Below are 18,653 nucleotides of genomic sequence, written 5' to 3'. Positions count from 1 at the left end.
AAGTTAATAAAATTTAAATTATTAAAATGTATTGTATAGGTGCTCATCCTTCCTCCACTGTTTAAATTCAGGGCCCATATCACAGAAGGGTCAGTGTTGTAAAAGAAGTCAAAAGCAGTCTTGAGTAATCAGAATCTCTCTGCCAGATTGCCTTATGTCCACTTGCTCTCTGTGCTGCTTCTTGTACATCTTCTTCCTCATCGTCTGGCACTGGGTTGGAAACACTCACCTTCATCAAGTTGTCCTCTGTTAGTCCCTTCGGTCTGGTGTCTGTTAGCTCTTGAATTTCTGCAAGACCCACATTTTGAAGCCCTTCACCCCTCACCTTTTTTGCTATATCCACAATCTCGTAATTTCCTTGATTGGCTCTGTTGTAAATCCTGTGAAGTCACGCATAGCATCTGGACACAGTTTTCTCCACAAAAATTCGTTGTTTCAGGTTTGATGGCTTTCACAACCCTTTCTATAACAATAATGGCATCTTCAATGGTGTAGTCCTTCCAGGTTTTCATGTTGTGAGTTCCTACTGGGGTTCTCTTCCATAGCATTGACATACCTTTCCATAGAGTGCCATGAATAATTGAGCCTTAAAGGTCCTCATGGCCCCCTGACCTAGACAGAGTTAGAGACACTGTTTGAGGGCAAGTAGACCACTCCAATGCCTTCAGGATTGAACTCGTGGAGATCTGGGTGGACAGGTGCATGGTCCAATATGAAAAGAACTTTAAAAGGCAAGGTACTTCCCTACTGGCAAGGTACTCCCTGACTTCATGGAGCCAATCCAGGGAACGGGTTCTCATCCAGGCCTTCTTGTACAACCAAAAGACTGGCAGCTGGTGATTATTATTTCCCCTCAAAGCTCAGGAGTCAGCAGCTTTATAAATAAGGACAGTCCCAATCATAAATGAGACTGAATTTGCACAAAACGGTAGAGTTAGCCTCTCCCTTTCTGCCTTAAGGCCTTGCGCTCACTTCTCTTCCTTACTAATAAATGTTCTTTGTGGCATTTTTACCCCATGATAAGGTACTTTCATCTGCATGAAAAACCTGTTCAGGCAGATGTCTTTTCTCAATGGTTTTTTTATTTTTAATGTTTATTCATTTTTGAGAGCAAGAGGACAGAGTGCATGAGGGGCAGAGAGAGGGAGACACAGAATCTGAAGCAGGCTGCAGGTTCTGAGCTGTCAGCACAGAGCCCGATGCAGGGCTCAAACTCACAGACTGTGAGATCATGACCTGAGCCAAAGTGGGACGCTCAACCAACTGAGCCACCCAGGCGCTCTGTCCTTTCTCAATGATTTTCTTAATGGCATCTAGGCACTCACCTGCTGCTTGTTGGTCAGCTGAAGCTGCGTCTCTTGACATTTTTTAAGCCAAAGCTCTTTCAACAATTGTCAAACCATCCTTGGCTGGCATTGAATTCTCCAGCTTTAGATCTTTCAACTTCCTTTTATATTAAGTTGTCCCAGAATGACGTGGCTTTTTTCTCAAATCATATCGGGGTCTACAGGTATGCCTTATAGCAATTCTGCACCCACACAAAAGCTGCATTTTCAGTATGAGATAAAAAGGTATTTCACAATAATTGTGAGGTTTTCAGTCCTCCTGGCAGAGTTGCAGCAACAGCTCCATGAATTTTCTTCACTCTATTTTTAGTTTTTTTTTTAGTTTATTTATTTTAAGAGAAAGAGAGGGAAGGAGGGAGGGCCAGAGAGAGACAGAGGGAGAATCCCAGGTAGGCTCCCCAGAGCCCGACACAGAGCCCGACATGGGGCTTGAACCCACAAACCGTGAGATCGTGACCTGAGCTGAAATCAAGAGTCAGACACTTTACCCATGAAGCCACCCAGGCACCCCTCCCTCTCTCCTTTTTTTTTTTTTTTTTAAAGTAAACTCCATGTCCAATGTGGGGCTTGAACTCACAACCCTGAGATCAAGAGTCGCCTGCTCTACTGACTGAGCCAGCCAGGTGTCCCTTTTCCTCTTTTTATAATGGTTCTTAGGCTGGATTCATTTATCTTGAGATCGCAGGCAACTGCAGCTGCAGAACTCAATCTGCAGCACATATGAAGCAATCCAACTTTTTCTTTTAACATCATTTTTCCTGCTTCCTGGGAGCATCATTAGTGGCAGTTCGTATGGGTCCCATAGTGTTATTCAAGGTTTATACTATTGCACTAAATACAATGAAAAATACATGAGAACCATGAGAGATGACTTGTATTGTGATACACAATTTACTGGAGAGGCAAAATGCTGATATGGGGTAATTAACGTCACAAGGCATTTTCAGTGGACCCTTAAAACACTGGAGCTCACAATAGCAACAGGAGGTGGCTGATATTTATCACAGTGGTACATTATGTGCTGTGAAAAAAACAAAATTTAACCAAGTAAATTTGAAGATCTAATTGTCTTTATTAAGTGATTCATGAATCAACCATGTATCAAGTAGAGCAGAGCTCCAAAAGGCCACAGAAATGGAACGGTTTTTAAAAGCAGAACAGGGAAGTCATAACCAGAAAAAAAAAAAAAAAAGGATTATTTTAGGTGAGGTCACCTTCATTTGGGGACAAAAAGTCCTTAGAAGGTGGATTATCTCATCTTCCTTTGGGAGATGGAGATGCCCATGTGTCAGATTACCTTCCTGGTGCTGACCAGAAAATTTCTAAGACTACATTTCTGGGGCAGGGCGAAAAAGCAATTAGGTTAGGTAGTAAGCCCTGGTTTGGTGACTTGGTCTATGTGATGTCATTTTGGGTCTGTAGCTTTTTTTTTTAAGTTAATTAATTTAGGGGCGCCTGGGTGGCTCAGTCGGTTGAGCGTCCGACTTCAGCTCAGGTCATGATCTCACGGTCTGTGAGTTCGAGCCCCGCGTTGGGCTCTGTGCTGACAGCTCAGAACCTGCAGCCTGCTTCGGATTCTGTGTCTCCCTCTCTCTCTGCCCCTCTCCCGCTCATGCTCTGTCTCTCTCTCTCGGTCAAAAATAAACATTAAAAAAATTTTTTTAATTAATTAATTTATTTTGAGAGAGAGAGAGAGAGATAACGCGTGTGCACAAGAGGGGGACGGGCAGAGAGAAGGAGAGACAGGACTCCAGGCAGGCTCCACACCATCAGTGCAGAGCCCGAACTCACGAACCTGGGAGATCATGACCTGACCGAGATCAAGAGTCGGACACTTAACCAACTGTGCCACACAGGAGACCCTGTAGCTTTCTTTTGAAAAAGACTGCAGCTAATTTTATGCAGTTATGATTTAATACTGCATCTTTAGATTGCTTATATTTCTCTTGACTACGAATGGCGCTATACGTGGTCTGTGAGTATTTGTGTGCATAAGTTTTGATAAATTTTAATTTTTTATAATCTCGTGTATATTTGACAGTAGTAGATGATTCAGTAGACTCGTATCTGCATATTTTATACATTCCTGACACACCTAACCTTAAAATTATTTTTTCATATTTCTAGGCTATGAAGTTTGCAAGTTTTTAAAATTTGTATTATTATTTTTTGATGTTTATTTATTTTTGAGAGAGAGAGAGAGTGCAAGCGGGGGAGAGGCAGAGAGAGAGGGAGACACAGAATCTGAAGCAGGCACCAGGCTCTGAGCTGTCAGCACAGAGCCCACATGGGGGAGGGGGGAGGGAAGGAAGCCCACAAACCATGAGCTCATGACCTGAGCTGAAGTCAGACACTTAACCAAGCCACCCAAGGGCCACTGCAAGTTTTTCTAAATTATCACAAATCTCCAAAACATTTTCTAATATATTTATTGAAGAAAATCCACATATAAGTGGATCCACACAGTTCAGAGCTATGTTGTTTAGGGACCAACTGTATATATTGTGAAACTGAATAAAGTAAACTTCGTTTAAGACGGAGTTGGGAGGCCAGCAGAGGGAGCTCACCACTCCTTGCAGCCTAATACAACTTTCGTGTCCCGAACTCACTTGCAGGTAGATACTCCCTACTACCCACTTTCCTCTATAAAAGAGTTTTGCTCTCCTTTGCTCCGAAGACTTGCCTACGGTTTTGCTTTAGCTTGTTTGTCCAGAATTGCAATTCTCTGCTAGCACCGAATAAGCCCATTTTTGCTGGCAAAATAACTGGCAGTTTTATTTTTAAAGTTACCAATATTGTTAATTACTTGTACCTTCTTAACAGAATGTAATTTCCTTTTTACCTTGGCAATATTTCTCACTTCAATTATTTCACTGTTTCAGTGATATTAAATTTCCACCTGGGTTTTATTTTGGATCATTTCTCCAATATATATTTTCCCATATTTATTTTTTTCCATTATATAAACACTTTCACCTATGTTTGGCAGGAGGTGGGAAAGGAGAATGGAAACACACTAGTAGGTCTACATCTTTTTCCAAGGAAACCTTCATTCACCCTCTCACTTCCTAGTTTACGTGTACCTGGAATGGTGAAGGGCAAAGAATTATGGAGCAGTCATTGGCAGCATCCTAGAAGCCCTGAATATAGGTGTTCGCATCTTTCTAGAATACGTGGACATGTCTTACCTGCTGTCCTTAGCCAAAATACTGACATCCTGTGTGGGGCGCCTGCGTGGCTCAGTTGGTTGAGTGTCGGACTTCGGCTCAGGTCATGATCTCATGATCCATGAGTTCGAGCCCCGCATCTGGCTCTGTACTGACAGCTCGGAGCCTGGAGCCTGCTTCAGATTCTGTGTCTCCCTCTCTCTCTGACCCAACCCCATTCATGCTCTGTCTCAAACATAAACATTAAAAAAAAAACCAACTGACATCCTGCGGTGTTACATGCATATGACACACGAAGTCATTGGAGCCCTGAACTTGTACATCCAGTGCTCCCGTCAACAAAAGGAACTCAGACTCAACATGTGGGATGTTCCTGATAGGATTACCAGATGACAACAGAAAAAAGTACACTGGAGTCAGCAACAAGTGACCTAAATAGGGATGTGTTCCATGGAATTGGAGGATGAGAGGAGAAAGAGGTAAGAGTTGCAGGCAGCCTTTTGAGCAGTACAGCCACCAGGGAGGCTGAGGGGCGGCATAGACCTGGGAGGAGGATATGAAGTTAAAGGAGCCCCCCCTTTTTTTTTGGTCTATTTGTAATGAAAAATATCAGAGTGTATTTGTATGCTCATGGAAATAATTAAATAGAGAAAGACAAACAGACGATTAGGAGAGGAGATAGCTACGCACAATCTTTGAAAATTTAAGAGGGAGCAGGTTCCAGTTCTCCAGGGGAGGGACTGCCTTAGGTAGGAGCAGGGAAATAATGCTTGCACATTTTCAGGAAGGAAGGTGAAGGGCAGAAGATGGATATGGGTGGCCCTTTGGGTTTGGTGATAAGAAGAGTTTTGGTCTCATCTGGGAGGTTCAACTAGAGAGGCCTGAGAAATTCTGGTGGTCACTTGGAGAGTGAGGGACTTGTGCTACCTGAGAACATCACAAGATTGCAGGTGAGTGTGAAGTACTCATTTTAAGTTTAAAGTGAAACCACCTCGCCTGGGTGTGTGATGTTTCTCCAGTGGTCACGATGGAGAATGGTTGGGTTCATCCAGGGTGGGTTTTCTCAGGTGCCTACAATGGAGACGGAGCTCCAGACAAAATAGCAGAGACCACCTGTCCACGCGTTTGGGTATGAAGTGTGAGGATGGCCCAAAAGGGAGGTGCACGAGTGGTGCCACACTCCTGGTCAGAGAGCTCCCGAGGAGACATGGCAGCAGTGGAGCGCAGCAGGAGTGAGCTGCGGCACAGGAAATGGAACTCAGTTGAGGATTTTTTTAAATCGAGCTTCCGGCCCTTTGCGGTTTCTCCGATGGTGGGATGCAGGGTGTGGCCAGGGACCGAGTGGTGTGGGCTTCTGTAGTTCGTTGTGAGAGAGTTTCTGGCTGTTTAGCTTAGAAATAGAAGTCAAATGCAACTTTTAGAAATGGATATGGGTAATAACGATTTTTAAAAGCTTGAAGCTGGCTAGAGACATTAGAGAATGCTGAAGAGAGCACTAGTAAAGATGAAACTGAGCAATTACCAAGAGTTAGGAATGACAGAGCAAAATGATAGAAAACAATACAGACACGGAGGATACAGATCGTCCGACTTAGCTAACAAATTACGAGAGACTACGAGAATGGAGGAGAACCAATATTTTAAAGAGACAAAGGCTGATAACTTTCCAGAATCCAGGAAAAGGGAAATCTGAGATTCAGGGGGTCCGATATGGTTTCCGGAGGTAAAATGACACCAACTCCACAGCGAGACGTCTGAAGCGTCAACTGCACCCACCAGAGGGACATGGAGAGTCTCCGGAGCGATCACACTGGAAAGGTCGGCCAGGGTGCGGGCCGTGGGACTGCCAGGAGGGCTGCGGCGTCTCCCTGGCAGGGGGCCGCCCGTTCCGCGGGGCTCACCTGCCCGCTCGCCTCGTGGGCGGAGCCGGCTCGACCGCACTCCCGCCTCCCGGCAGGCCGCGCGCGCCCTCGGGCCGGATTCTGGCTCCCTGCGGGCCGCACGCCGGCGCACGCGCACCGGGCTCGCGGAGACGCCCCCTGGCGGCGGGAGCGGGGAGGCGCGGGGGCGGGGCCGGAGGCGGGGGGTTGCGCTGGTGACGGGAGGACGCGCGGCTGCGGCGCACTGGGCCGGCGGCGGCGGCTTCGGCGGCGGCAGCGGCGGCTTCGGCAGCTGCGGCGGCGGCGCAGGACGCGGACCGAGCAGGCTGCTCCTGCCGCTGCTCCTGCTCCTGCGGTGGCGGCTGCGGCGGGAGAGCCGCGGAGAGCTCGGGTGCGGCGCTCAGGCCGGGATGAAGGGCTGTGGCGGCGCGGCCCGCGAGCAGCCGGCGGGTGAGAGCGCGGGCGGTGGGCGGCGCGGGCCAGGAAGATGGCGGAGGGGCCGGCGCTGCGGCCCCCGCCCGGCCTCGCCGAGGTCCGGGCCCGCGGCCTCCGAAAGGGCGGACGGGGCTGCAGCCGGGGCGGGGAGGGGAGGGAGCGTGGGTGTGCCGGGCCGGGTTGGGCGGGGGCGCGGGGCGCTGGGGGTCGAGGCCGCGCGGGGGGCAGGGTGTGTGAGGTGGGTGTGAATGTGCCCGGCCCGTGGTGGGCGTGAGTGCGAGTGTGCCCGGCCCGTGGGTGACCGTGAGTGTGGCCCACTGACGGTGAGCGTGAGTGGCCTCGGCCGTGGGTGAGTGTGGGTGTGAGTGTGCCCGGCCTGAGGGCGGGCCCGAGTGTGGGGCGTCGGCGTGGTTTGCGGGGCTCAGTCGGGGCGGGGTGCGGGGTGGGGGCTTTGTCCGGGCGCGGGGAGTCGTGTCGCGCGTCTCTGGGTGCGGGCCGTGTCCGCAGGGCTTCGCAGACCTGGCCTCTGCAGCGCGGCAGGGCGCCCCGGGGCGCAGCCCTCCTGGAGCTGGAATTCTCTCGGTTGCTTCCTGGTTGCGGGAGTGGTGTGGGTGGAGGCCGCGTGTTCCGTGTCGAGGGCTACGAGTGAGGCAGGCTGTGCATCTGGGGGTCAGGACGTCTTTTATTTTAAAACGTGCGGCCGGCTGCGAGGCCGCGGCAGCTGTGGGTGTGTTACATGCTGCTCCCACCAGCAGCTGCTGTGGGCGCTGCGCAACCTTCAACAGCAAAAATGCAGCGCACCCCCCCCCCGTCCCCCCCGCCGCCCGCCCTCCGTTCGGTGTCGTAGGGTTTAACCAAACCTCCAGTGACCTCTGCAGAAACCTACAGTTGCGAGGCTTCGTGTTCCTCCCATGGTGCAGACAATAGGAGATTTGTCTTCGTAGCCAGTGAGAGGAATTAGAGCCTGTGGGTCCGGGGTGCCTCTGTAAACAGCAGGTGGTTCCCGGGCAGCGGCTCCCCTTTCACAATGAGCTAGGTGTGTTTCTTCTCGCTGGGGGAGGGGAAGGAGATTCGATAGGAGGTGTGACTGTAAAACAAGGAGACTCTGCATAAAGCGTCCTGGGCGCAGACTTGATGACCCTCACACGCTTGCTCAGTGAGTGAACAGAGGCCAGTGGATCTCTCGGCCTGCACTTTGTCTAGTCAGCTGTCTTGCCAAGAGTGGAGAAGAGGGCGGGTTCTGGAGCCAGACTGCCTGCCTTTGAGTCCTGACTCTTCTGTTTACTGGCTTTGTACTCTGTGCCTTTGCTTTCTCATCTGTAAAATGGGAACACCAGTAATACTGGCTCCCTAGGGTTGGTCTCGAGGACTCAGTGAATGGAGACACAAACACGTTGTGCCCCGTACATTGTATGTGTTGGGCAGAGTTAGGAGCTGTCACTGCCGAGATCTGGTTTCCAGGGCCTGGTTGCTTGGCTGCTGGCTCTTCAGTTGTGTACTCCTGGCACCGCCTTGGTTTTACACTGACTTGAAGTCTTTGACTCTCTTTTCCTACACAAGCTAGCTGGGGTCATAGTCTTTATAAAGGTAAACAACAAATCTCATGAACTTCGATACATTATTCTGTATAAATAAAATATATATCAATTATTATGTATTTATAATGTATACGTTATGAAAATGTTTTGAGAAGAAGAAAGCTGCTAATGAGCCACTCAGTCCTGTGGTAGTTATTTATTGTCCTTGGGGGCAGGTAGGGTTCTTGTAGACAGAAGTGAGATTTAATTCTCTGAGTTAAACCACTGAAGCAATTGTCACACTTCACTGAACAGTGTTATCCTTGTAATAGGAAAGATGATTTATTAACACACTTAAATGACAGGACACAAGCCACAGAATAAGAACTTGGAATTACCAGTTCTGTAACATTCTGTCTTGCTAAGCTGTTGGAAGGAGTGATTTAACGTGCTTCAGAGCAAAGCAGGAAAATTCCTCATTTCCCAAGGAAATGATTCTCTTTCTCAGATCTAGGGAGAGTATCTTAGATTCTTAGATTTACCATAGATAACTGCATCTCATTTCCTTTAAATCTGTGACACTAAGACTGGGGGGGGGGGAATCCTTTTACTTTAAGTAGAGTCTTTGGACATTTGTGGGGTTTAAGGGTGAGAATGTTTAACGTTCAGAACAAATGGTGACGCAATAGCTTATGTGAGCAAAGTTTAAAATCTCTGAGATAGAGATAAAAATGCCTGTCCTACCTAGCCTTTCCTCCTGCACGTGTGCTGGGGTGGACTCTCCCCCCCCCCCCCAAGGAAATAGAGGGTCTGCTTTGTACTCTGGGTGGTCTCACCAGGGTGATGGTGCCAGCCAGACTAATCCCCTCAGCCTCAGACTTGGCTGCCAGCCTCCGGATGCAGAAGCCCTTTAGGCTTCTCAGACCCTGCATCCTTCTTCACCGTTGGCCTCAGCCCTTTGGTGCTTTGCGACCGTCATCTGGCTGGTTTCTACCTGGAACAGGCTGGTGTTCCTAGGTCTTCCCCTAACCACAACATCTTGCTGCGGGTTCTACTCATTGTACCCGCCAAGTAGTTACCAAATTTATCCTTCCTCAGACTGATCCTCCAGGGCCTGTGCGCTTTCGCATTATGGCTGCCCCTTCTGGGTCGGCCCCCTTTCCTCTGGCTCAGGTGATGTGTTCAGAGCATTGGTTCTCACCCAGCGGTGATTTGTCTGTAGAAGTTTTTCGGTGTCCTAGCTTGGGAGCGGGCGCTCCTGGCACTGAATGTGTGGAGGCCAGCACTGCTGCTAGGGCACCCTGCGATGTACCCGGCAGCCCCCCCGGGCAGGATGCCAGGCTGTGCTCCTCCCTGGCTTCCCGTGCCTCTTACACTGCTCTTTCCTGTGTGCCCTGACTCGCACTCTGCTCTCCAGTGACACCAGCCAGTGCTACAAGGCCGAGCCCTACTCCACGTTCCCTCCTCCCCTGAAAACAGGCAAAGCTTGAGTGACCCCTTCATCTCCTTTGACCCTGATCCCTCCCTTACTTAGCATATCAAGTTCTCCTTCTGTATCCCATGGTGCTCTTAGCTATGCCTTTCTTTGGTCACTGCACAGATGAGAGTTGTCTCCCCTCTGCACAGGGAGGTCTTTGAGGGCAAGAGATGTTTGTGCTCTCAGTGTCTCCTTGCAACATTTTCTTAGAGCATTGACATCAGTAAAGATGGTGGGTTTGGGCAGGATTCACCCTGGAGAGGACTGGCCCTTTATTCGTTTCCTCCATGTTGGCTGCTTACAACTAGCTTGCTTTCTTAAGTATAATTTTTTTAAATTTAATTTTTAATTTACATCCAAGTTAGTTAGCATATAGTGCAACAATGATTTCAGGAGTAGATTCCTTAATGCCCCTCCCCCATTTAGCCCATCCCCCCTCCCACAATCCCTCCAGTAACCCTCTGTTCTCCATATTTAAGAGTCTCTTATGTTTTGTCCCCCTCCCTGTTTTTATATTATTTTTGCTTCCCTTCCCTTATGTTCCTCTGTTTTGTATCTTGAAGTCCTCATATGAGTGAAGTCATATGATATTTGTCTTTCTCTGACTAATTTCGCTTAGCATGATACCCTCCCGTTCCATCCACGTAGTTGCCAATGGCAAGATTTCATTCTTTTTGATTGCCGATTAATACTCCATTGTATATATACACCACATCTTTTTTTTTTTTTAATTTTTTTTTTCAACGTTTATTTATTTTTGGGACAGAGAGACACAGAGCATGAACGGGGGAGGGGCAGAGAGAGAGGGAGACACAGAATCGGAAACAGGCTCCAGGCTCTGAGCCATCAGCCCAGAGCCTGATGCGGGGCTCGAACTCACGGACCGCGAGATCGTGACCTGGCCGAAGTCGGACGCTTAACCGACTGCGCCACCCAGGCGCCCCCACCACATCTTCTTTATCCATTCATCCATCAATGGACATTTGGGTTCTTTCCATACTTTGGCTATTGTTGATAGTGCTGCTACAAACATGGGGGTGCATGTGTCCCTTCGAAACAGCACACCTGTATCCCTTGGATAAATGCCTAGTAGTGCAATTGCTGGGTCGTGGGGTAGTTCTATTTTTAGTTTTTTGAGGAACCTCCGTACTGTTTTCCAGAGTGGCTGCACCAGCTTGCATTCCCACCAGCAGTGCAAAAGAGACACTCTTTCTCCGTATCCTCGACAACATCTGTTGTTGCCTGAGTTATTAATGTTAGCCATTCTGACAGGTGTGAGGTGGTATCTCATTGTGGTTTTGATTTGTATTTCCCTGATGATGAGTGATGTTGAGCATTCTTTCATGTGTCGGTTGGCCATCTGGATGTCTTCCTTGGAGAAGTGTCTATTCATGTCTTCTGCCCATTTCTTCACTGGATTATTTGGTTTTTTGGGTGTTGAGTTCAGTAAGTTCTTTATAGATTTTGGATACTAACCATTTATCTAATATGTCATTTGCAAATATCTTCTCCCATTCCGTTGGTTACCTTTTAGTTTTGCTGATTGTTTCCTTTGCTGTGCAGAAGGTTTTTATTTTGATGAGGTCCCAATAGTTCATTTTTGCTTTGGTTTCCCTTGCCTCCAGAGACGTGTTGAGTAAGAAGTTACTGCGGCCAAGGTCAAAGAGGTTTTTGCCTGCTTTCTCTTCTAGGATTTTGACAGCTTCCTGTCTTACATTTAGGCCTTTCATCCATTTTGAGTTTATTTTTGTGTCTGGTGTAAGAAAGTGGTCCAGGTTCATTCTTCTGCATGTTGCTGCCCAGTTTTCCCAGCACCACTTGCCGAAGAGACTGTCTTTATTCCATTGGATATTCTTTCCTGCTTTGTCAAAGATTAGTTGGCCGTACGTTTGTGGGTCCATTTCTGGGTTTTCTATTCTGTTCCATTGATCTGAGTGTCTGTTTTTGTGCTGGTACAACACTGCCTTGATAATTACAGCTTTATAATACAGCTGAAGTCCGGGATTGTGATGCCTCCTGCTTTGGTTTTCTTTCTGAAGATTGCTTTGGCTATTTGGCGTCTTTTCTGGTGCCATACAAATCTTAGGATTGTTTGTTCTAGCTCTGTGAAGAATACTGGTGTTATTTTTTGATAGGGATTGCAAGTATAATTTTTTTATTCTCGTAGATTGTCTTTATTTTTGCTTCCTAAGGAAAAAAAATCTTTTTTGGAATAGATAATTTATTCACATTCATGATTGGGCACAGTGTTGTGTCTGTCCTGTTTCTACCCCCAGGAGCCTGTGGTCCCCTGGAGGCACCCACTGTATCTCATTTGAGAGATACTTTGTAACTATAAAAGCAAATATATACACTTATTTTCTTTTTCCTACCCCTTTCAAAAAGTTTCTGAACCTTGCCTTTTTAAACTAAATATGTTTGGGAGGTCATCCTGTATCAGTGCATTTCCCAGTTCATTCTTTCTCATGGCTGTGTCGTGTTTGGCTCCATGGAGGTGGTGTGATTTATCTAAGCAGCCCCTACTGCTGAATATCATACTTTGTGCAGTTACAAGTAACTTTGAAGGCACAGCGTTTGGTGATGTGGGAATCTGCCTGTAGGATCCATCCCTAGAAATAGCACTTCTTTCTTTAATCATGTTTATTCCACTAGATTGAGTTTTGCTCTTGTTTCTTTATTTAACTGTCCAATTCCTTTGGTCATTTATTTCTCCCAGTTGTCTACATCTCAAATAATACAGTATTGTCAGGTTAAATGGGGTTCTCAGTTGGAAGTTGGCTTACTTTTCATGTGTTCTCATGGGTAAGAGTGACTAGAACACTCCCACACAAACACTTGTACACAGATATTCACAGCAGCATTTTCATAATAGCCAAAAAGTGGAAACAACCCAAATGTTCATCAACACATGAATGGATAAACAAGATGTGGTTTGTCTGTGCAGTGGAATATTATTTGGCAATAAATACACGTGAAGTACTGATTCATACTATAATGTGGGTAGATCTTGAAACATTGTGCTAAGTGAAATAAGCCAGACATGTAAGTCCGCATATGATCTGATTTCATTTGCATGAAACGTCCAGAATAGGCAAATCCATAGAAAGTGGATTAGTGGTTGCTAGAGTCTGGGGGATTACAGCTAAGAGTCATGGGATTATTTGGGGGGTAATGAAAACATCCTGTGATCGTGGTGAAGACTGTACGGATCTGAATATACTGGTATCAGTATAGTGTACACTTTAAATTTTTAATGTTTTTTATTTTTGAGAGAGAGAGAGAGAGAGGGAGCGCCTGTGCCAGCAGGAGAGGGACCGAGAGAGAGGGAGACAGGATCCCAAGCAGGCTCCCCACTGTCAGCACAGAGCCTGATACGGGGCTTGAACTCACGAACCATGAGATCATGAGCCAAAGTCAGACGCTCAACCGACTGAGCCACCCAGGCGCCCCAAAATGGGTGAATTGTATGCTATGTGAATTTTATCTCAATAAAGCTATTAAAAACAAGAGTGACTAGGATTTTTCAGGAGGGAGCATTCCAAGGTGAGAGCCCACAGGGAGTCTTGGTGTTGACGCAGTCCTGGGGTGGTGGGGAGAAGTCCAGGGGGTAGCATGGAAAGTGAGGCAGTAAATCCCTGATCTTCAGAGCTGCCGGGTGTACCGGATGCAGCACTGGTCCCACTTGAGTTAAGCTTTGACTCAATCCCTGACCAGTGCAGTCACAGATAAATTGCTTAACATCTGCGCCTCCGCTTTTGGTTGTGGCTCAGATTGTATCTATCTTGTTTATTTTTCAGGGGTGTTGTAAGGCTGAAGCATGACTGAGTCCTAGAGGATCCTGTAAAATACCGAGTGTTATAGGCATGTAAGGATTTAAAACCTTAATTTTAACACCAAGAGGCTGATGAGTCAGCAGAGCCCCTCTTCTGTCCTCGTGAACACTGGTCGAAGACCAGCAAAAGCCCAAGTGTTTTTGGCTGCAGTGTAAACCAGCCACCCCAGCCAGGGTGCTGGGGCTCAGACCTGAAAGCCCTCATCGGGCTCCTGGTATTGAAGCTGATTTTCCTTTTTGAATGTACTCTTATGTCCATCCTGCTTCCTCTCTTTGTCTTTCTTTCACATAACTTTTATTACAGTGTATTATTAATAATTGTTGTAGTTTATTATTATGGTTATTAATCTCGTGTCATTTATGAGTTAAACTTTATCATAGGTACGTATGTATAGGACAAAACTTTGTATGTTTAGAGTTGGTTTTTACCTGGGGTTTCAGGCATCCACTGGGGGCCTGGAACATATCCCCGTGGATGTGGGGGAACTGCTGTAATACTTACAGTGGTACAGTATGTATCAACTCCTTCAGTCCTCATAGCAGTCCACTGAGGCCCCCTTCATTACCCCCATTTTACAGATGACAAAACTGGATCCCCTCCTTCCAGTCAGGAAGCTGGGCAGGAGGATCTCTCTTGGGCTTTTCTTGGGGACCCTAGAGTCTCCAGCACTAATCAGAGGGGCTGATACTTCCTTCATGGGTTGAGATTTACAGTAATATTGTCCCTAAGACACTGCTGGTGGTTTCCTATTATAGTCCCTTCAACCATTCCCTGGGATTTTTGTGATGGCCAATATGTTCTTCAGAGCAGTTGGCATTGTGATGAAGCACCTGCAGCCCACGTTTCCCCAGTCCACAGTTCTCACGTTACTTGTGCATCGCTTTGCATATGTTACCAATAAAGGGGAAGCGGCTTCTGAACTGTATTGTTTTTCTATTTGTGGTGTTGGCCATTATATTCTGTATTCACAATTCAGCTGTGCTATTAGGGTTCCTATTTCTTCCAACTCTGGGAAGTCCAAGAAGCAGCCTCTGTTCCCAAAAGCTGGGAGAGAATAACACTGTGGGTCCCAGCCCAGAGACCTTCATTGTAGGGATGTGTGGAGACCACAGGTGGCTGTCTAGGAATAGCATCGGCCTTCCTGCCTGTGGCCACTGGGGCCCAGGATGGGCATTGCTCAGGGGTAGAGCCCTTCTCCATTGGTTTGTTAAGACTTGATGTCTGCTTCTCTGTCTTCCAGGCCCACCCATGTTTATCCTGCTCCTGGTCTCTCCTGTCACCTGCTATGTGCCAGCCACTTGTCAGTCAGGTGACCTGAGATGGAGACAGACCAGACCCCTGGTGGGGGACACACGGGAGTGGATTGTGATACCCTCACGTGGACAGCAGTGGTAGACGCATCTATGGGATCTTGGGAAGAGCCCTGTGGTGGCTGTTAGCCTACCCTAGAATGAACAAAGTTTAGGTAGGCTTTTTGGAGGAAAGGGTATCTCATCTAAAAAGGAGGGGTATCTGTGACTCAGTCTTCAAGGGTGTTAGCCAGGCACAGGAACAGTGCCCCTGGTGGAAAGGGCAGCACGAGGAAGGAAACAGCAGGTGTGTAGAAAGCTTCTAGTAGCACTCTGTGGGCAAGGCAGGGTGGGCAGGGCAGGAGGTCAGCAATTGGGGGCATGTTTGCAAAGCTGAGAGCTTGGAGGGTGCCTCCTGGAGGGGCAGCCCCCTCATCTAGACCCGCCTGCTGTAGTCAGAATGCAATTAAGTTCAGTGAGGAGCGTTGCAAGAATCTTTTTTAGCCCGAGCTATAGCCATTCACTTCCTTTCCAGAAGACATCAGAACTTACATAAAGGTACTATCTGCCTTGATCCACTGTAATGTATTTTACATGATAAAATCACTTGTGAGGGTGGGACTACATGCCTGTTGGTGACAGTGCACAGCTGTGTGCGGAATGCTGTGGGGCAGGGGCTTCATCAGTGCCCCTTTGAGCCTGTGTGGTGGCCCTTACGGAGGCCTCATTTCACGTCACTCATGTAGTGCCTAAAGAATGCCAGCGTTAGGAATTTACAAACTGGAGTTGGCATTTACTCAGGACATGGAGGACCCTGATGGGCATTTGGAGAAGCTTGGCTGCCCCAGGGCTTCGTAAAGCTCTGTGCTTCCTCCCGAGCATGAAGCCTGTCCTGGTCAGGGTCCCTGTGTGGGAGGAGGGAGCACCACCGGCAGCACTGTTGGCGTTGGAGGCGGGTGGTCGTTCCTTTCTCTTCATCCACTGAGTGTCAGGCAGTGCTGCTGGTTGCTGGTAATGCAGGGGTGAGGCCCCTGCCTCCTGGAGCTCAGAGGCCAGTGCAGGGAACAGACATGCACTTGCCCGATTGTGGTGCCCTGCCCTGAAAGATGGGGGTGAGACTGTGAGAGCAAATCTAGGGCACCCTTTTCAGATGACGGGTCAGGGAAAACGCCTCTGGGTATGAGATCGAGTCTGAGGCCACAGTATGGATGGAGAGTGGGGAGGAGAATCAGCCACGTGGCACCCCTGGGGCAGCAGGGCCCTGTGGACTGGGAGCCTGGAGCAGGGGAAGAGATGGGGCAAGGCAGGCAGCCAACCAGATCGTACCAACTACAGGAGCTGCCAAAAGGCTGACCTGAACAGCTGATCTTTTTGAAGCATCACCCTGGCTGTCCTATCAGAATGAATTAAGATGAAAGTACGGAAGTAGGTTCACGTGAGTGAACTTGGGATAGAGGCTAAGAGGTGGGCAGAGGTGTCCCGTTGGTGGGGTTTGATGGGTTGCATGTGGAGGGTGACGGGAGGGAGTGTGGCCACTGGTCTTAGATGCTGCTGTCTTGCTTCTCAGTGTCTTGTAGCACACATCAGAGTTGCATTCCTTTTTATGGCTGAATAATATTCCGTTGTCTGAGTGCCACATTTTGTTTTTCTATCTTTTTAAAAAAATGTTCGATCATTTATTTATTTTGAGAGAGAGAGAACGCACGTGTGTGCTTGCTCGGGAGGGACAGAGAGAGAGAGAGAGAGAGAGAGAGAATCCCAACCTGGCTCCACACTGTCAGCCTGACCTGGGGCTCTGGCTCATGAACCCAAACATGAGATCATGACCTGAGCTGAAACCAAGAGTCAGATGCTTAACAGACTGAGCCACCCATGTGTCCCCACATTTTGTTTTCCCATCTATCTGTTATGGACATTTGAGTTGTTTTCACTTTTTGGCTATTGTGACTAATGCTGCTGTTTGTATACATTTGTGAATAAATGTGCATGTTCCAGAACCAGTGTTTGGACATATGTTTTCATTTCTTTTGGGTATTTGCCTAGGACTAGAATTGCTACATCTTATAGTAGCTAAAGGGCTATGTTTGAGGAAATGCCCAAGTGGATGCATCAGTTTACTTTCTTGCCACCAGTGTATAAAGGTTCCATTTTTTTCACATGTTCTCCAACACTTGTGACTGTGTGTCTTTTTCATTATAGCTGTCCTAATGGGTGTGAAGTACTATCTCATTATGGTTTTGATTTGCATTTCCCTGGTGGCTAGTGATGTTCAGTATCTTTCCGTGTGCTTATTGCCCATTTATATGTCAGCTTTGGAGAAGAGTCTGCTCAGATCCTTTGCTCATCCTTTAATTGGGTTATTTATCTTTTTGTTACTGTGCTATAAGTGTTCCGTGTATATTCTAGATACGAGCCCTTGATCAGATACGTGATTTGCAAGTGTATTTTCCCATTCTGTGGTTCTTTTCCCTTTCTTAATGGTATCGTTAGCACAGAAGTTTTAAATTTAACTTTTGATGAATTCCAATTTATTTTTTCTTTTGTTGCTTGTATTTTGGTGTTGTAGCTAAGAAACCAATACCTAATCCAAAGTGATGAAGATTTACTCTTACGTTGTATCCTAAGAGTTTTATAGTTAATTTTTGTGTAAGGTGTAAGGTAAGTGTCCAGCTTCGTTCTTTTGCATGTGGACATCCAGTTGTCCCAGCACCATTTGTTGAAAAGACAGTTCATTCTTTCTCTGTTGAATCATCCTGACACCCTTGTTAGAAATAACCTGTGTGTAAATTGGAGGGTTAAATTTTTCAACTCTCAACTCTGCTCCATCGGTCTGTATGTCTGTACTTATGCCAGTACCACCCTGTCTTTCTTGATTACTGAAGTTTTACAAGTTTTGAAGCCAGAAAGTGTGTCTTCCACTTGATCTTCCTTTTCAAGGTTTTTTTTTTCCTGAGTCCTTTGAACTTCCATATGAATGTCATGTTCAGCCTGTCAATTTCTGCAAAAAAGTAAGCTCAATTTTGACAAGGGTCTGTAGAGTCTGTAGATCAATTTGGAGTGTTTCGCCATTTTAACAATGTTAAGATAAACATTTCATGAACATGGGATAGCTTACCTGTAGGGGTTCTTTAATTTCTTTAAGGGTGGACGGTGGGGAGCAGTGGGTGGTCCAGGTGGACGGTAGGGAGCGAGGGATGATTCAGGTAGATGGTAGGGAGTAGGGGATGATCCAGGTGGACGGTGGAGAGCAGTTGGTGATCTAGGTGGACAGTGGAGAGCAGTGGGTGATCCAGGTGGACAGTGGGAAACAGTGGGTGGTCCAAGTGGACAGTGGGGAGAAGGAGGTGATCCAGGTGGACAGTGGAGAGCAGTGGGTGATCCGGGTGGACAGTGGAGAGCAGTGGGTGATCCGGGTGGACAGTGGAGAGCAGTGGGTGATCCGGGTGGACGGTGGGGAGGAGGAGGTGATCCAGTGGACAGTGAAGAGCACAGGATGATCCAGGTGGATGGTGGAGAGCAGTGGGTGATCCAGGTGGACAGTGGGAAACAGTGGGTGGTCCAGGTGGACAGTGGGGAGAAGGAGGTGATCCAGGTGGACAGTGGAGAGCAGTGGGTGATCCAGGTGGACAGTGGAGAGCACGGGCTGACCCAAGTGGTCACTGGGGAGGAGGAGTGGTTTTCAGTGCCCGGGGCTGCAAGGTTAAAGAAG

At 47.6% G+C, this 18,653-nt stretch overlaps 1 protein-coding gene across 2 annotated transcripts in view; it reads left to right on the top strand.

Annotated features, from left to right (window-relative positions):
* Nucleotides 1-6,759: 6,759 nt before the first annotated feature.
* ARHGAP39 (Rho GTPase activating protein 39) overlaps nt 6,760-18,653 on the top strand; it is a 109,075-nt gene continuing 97,181 nt past the window's right edge. For both annotated transcript variants that reach the window (XM_047074360.1, XM_047074359.1), the window contains exon 1: nt 6,760-6,843. The gene's annotated coding sequence lies outside the window, so the exon portion shown is untranslated. The remainder of the gene's footprint in view (nt 6,844-18,653) is intronic.

The sequence above is a fragment of the Lynx rufus genome, unplaced genomic scaffold, assembly GCF_022079265.1.
Source record: "Lynx rufus isolate CCGP_SWC_20201006 ecotype Redwood Valley unplaced genomic scaffold, mLynRuf1.p SCAF_12, whole genome shotgun sequence".
Taxonomy (NCBI): Eukaryota; Metazoa; Chordata; class Mammalia; order Carnivora; family Felidae; genus Lynx; species Lynx rufus.
This window is presented reverse-complemented; position numbering and strand designations above follow the sequence as displayed.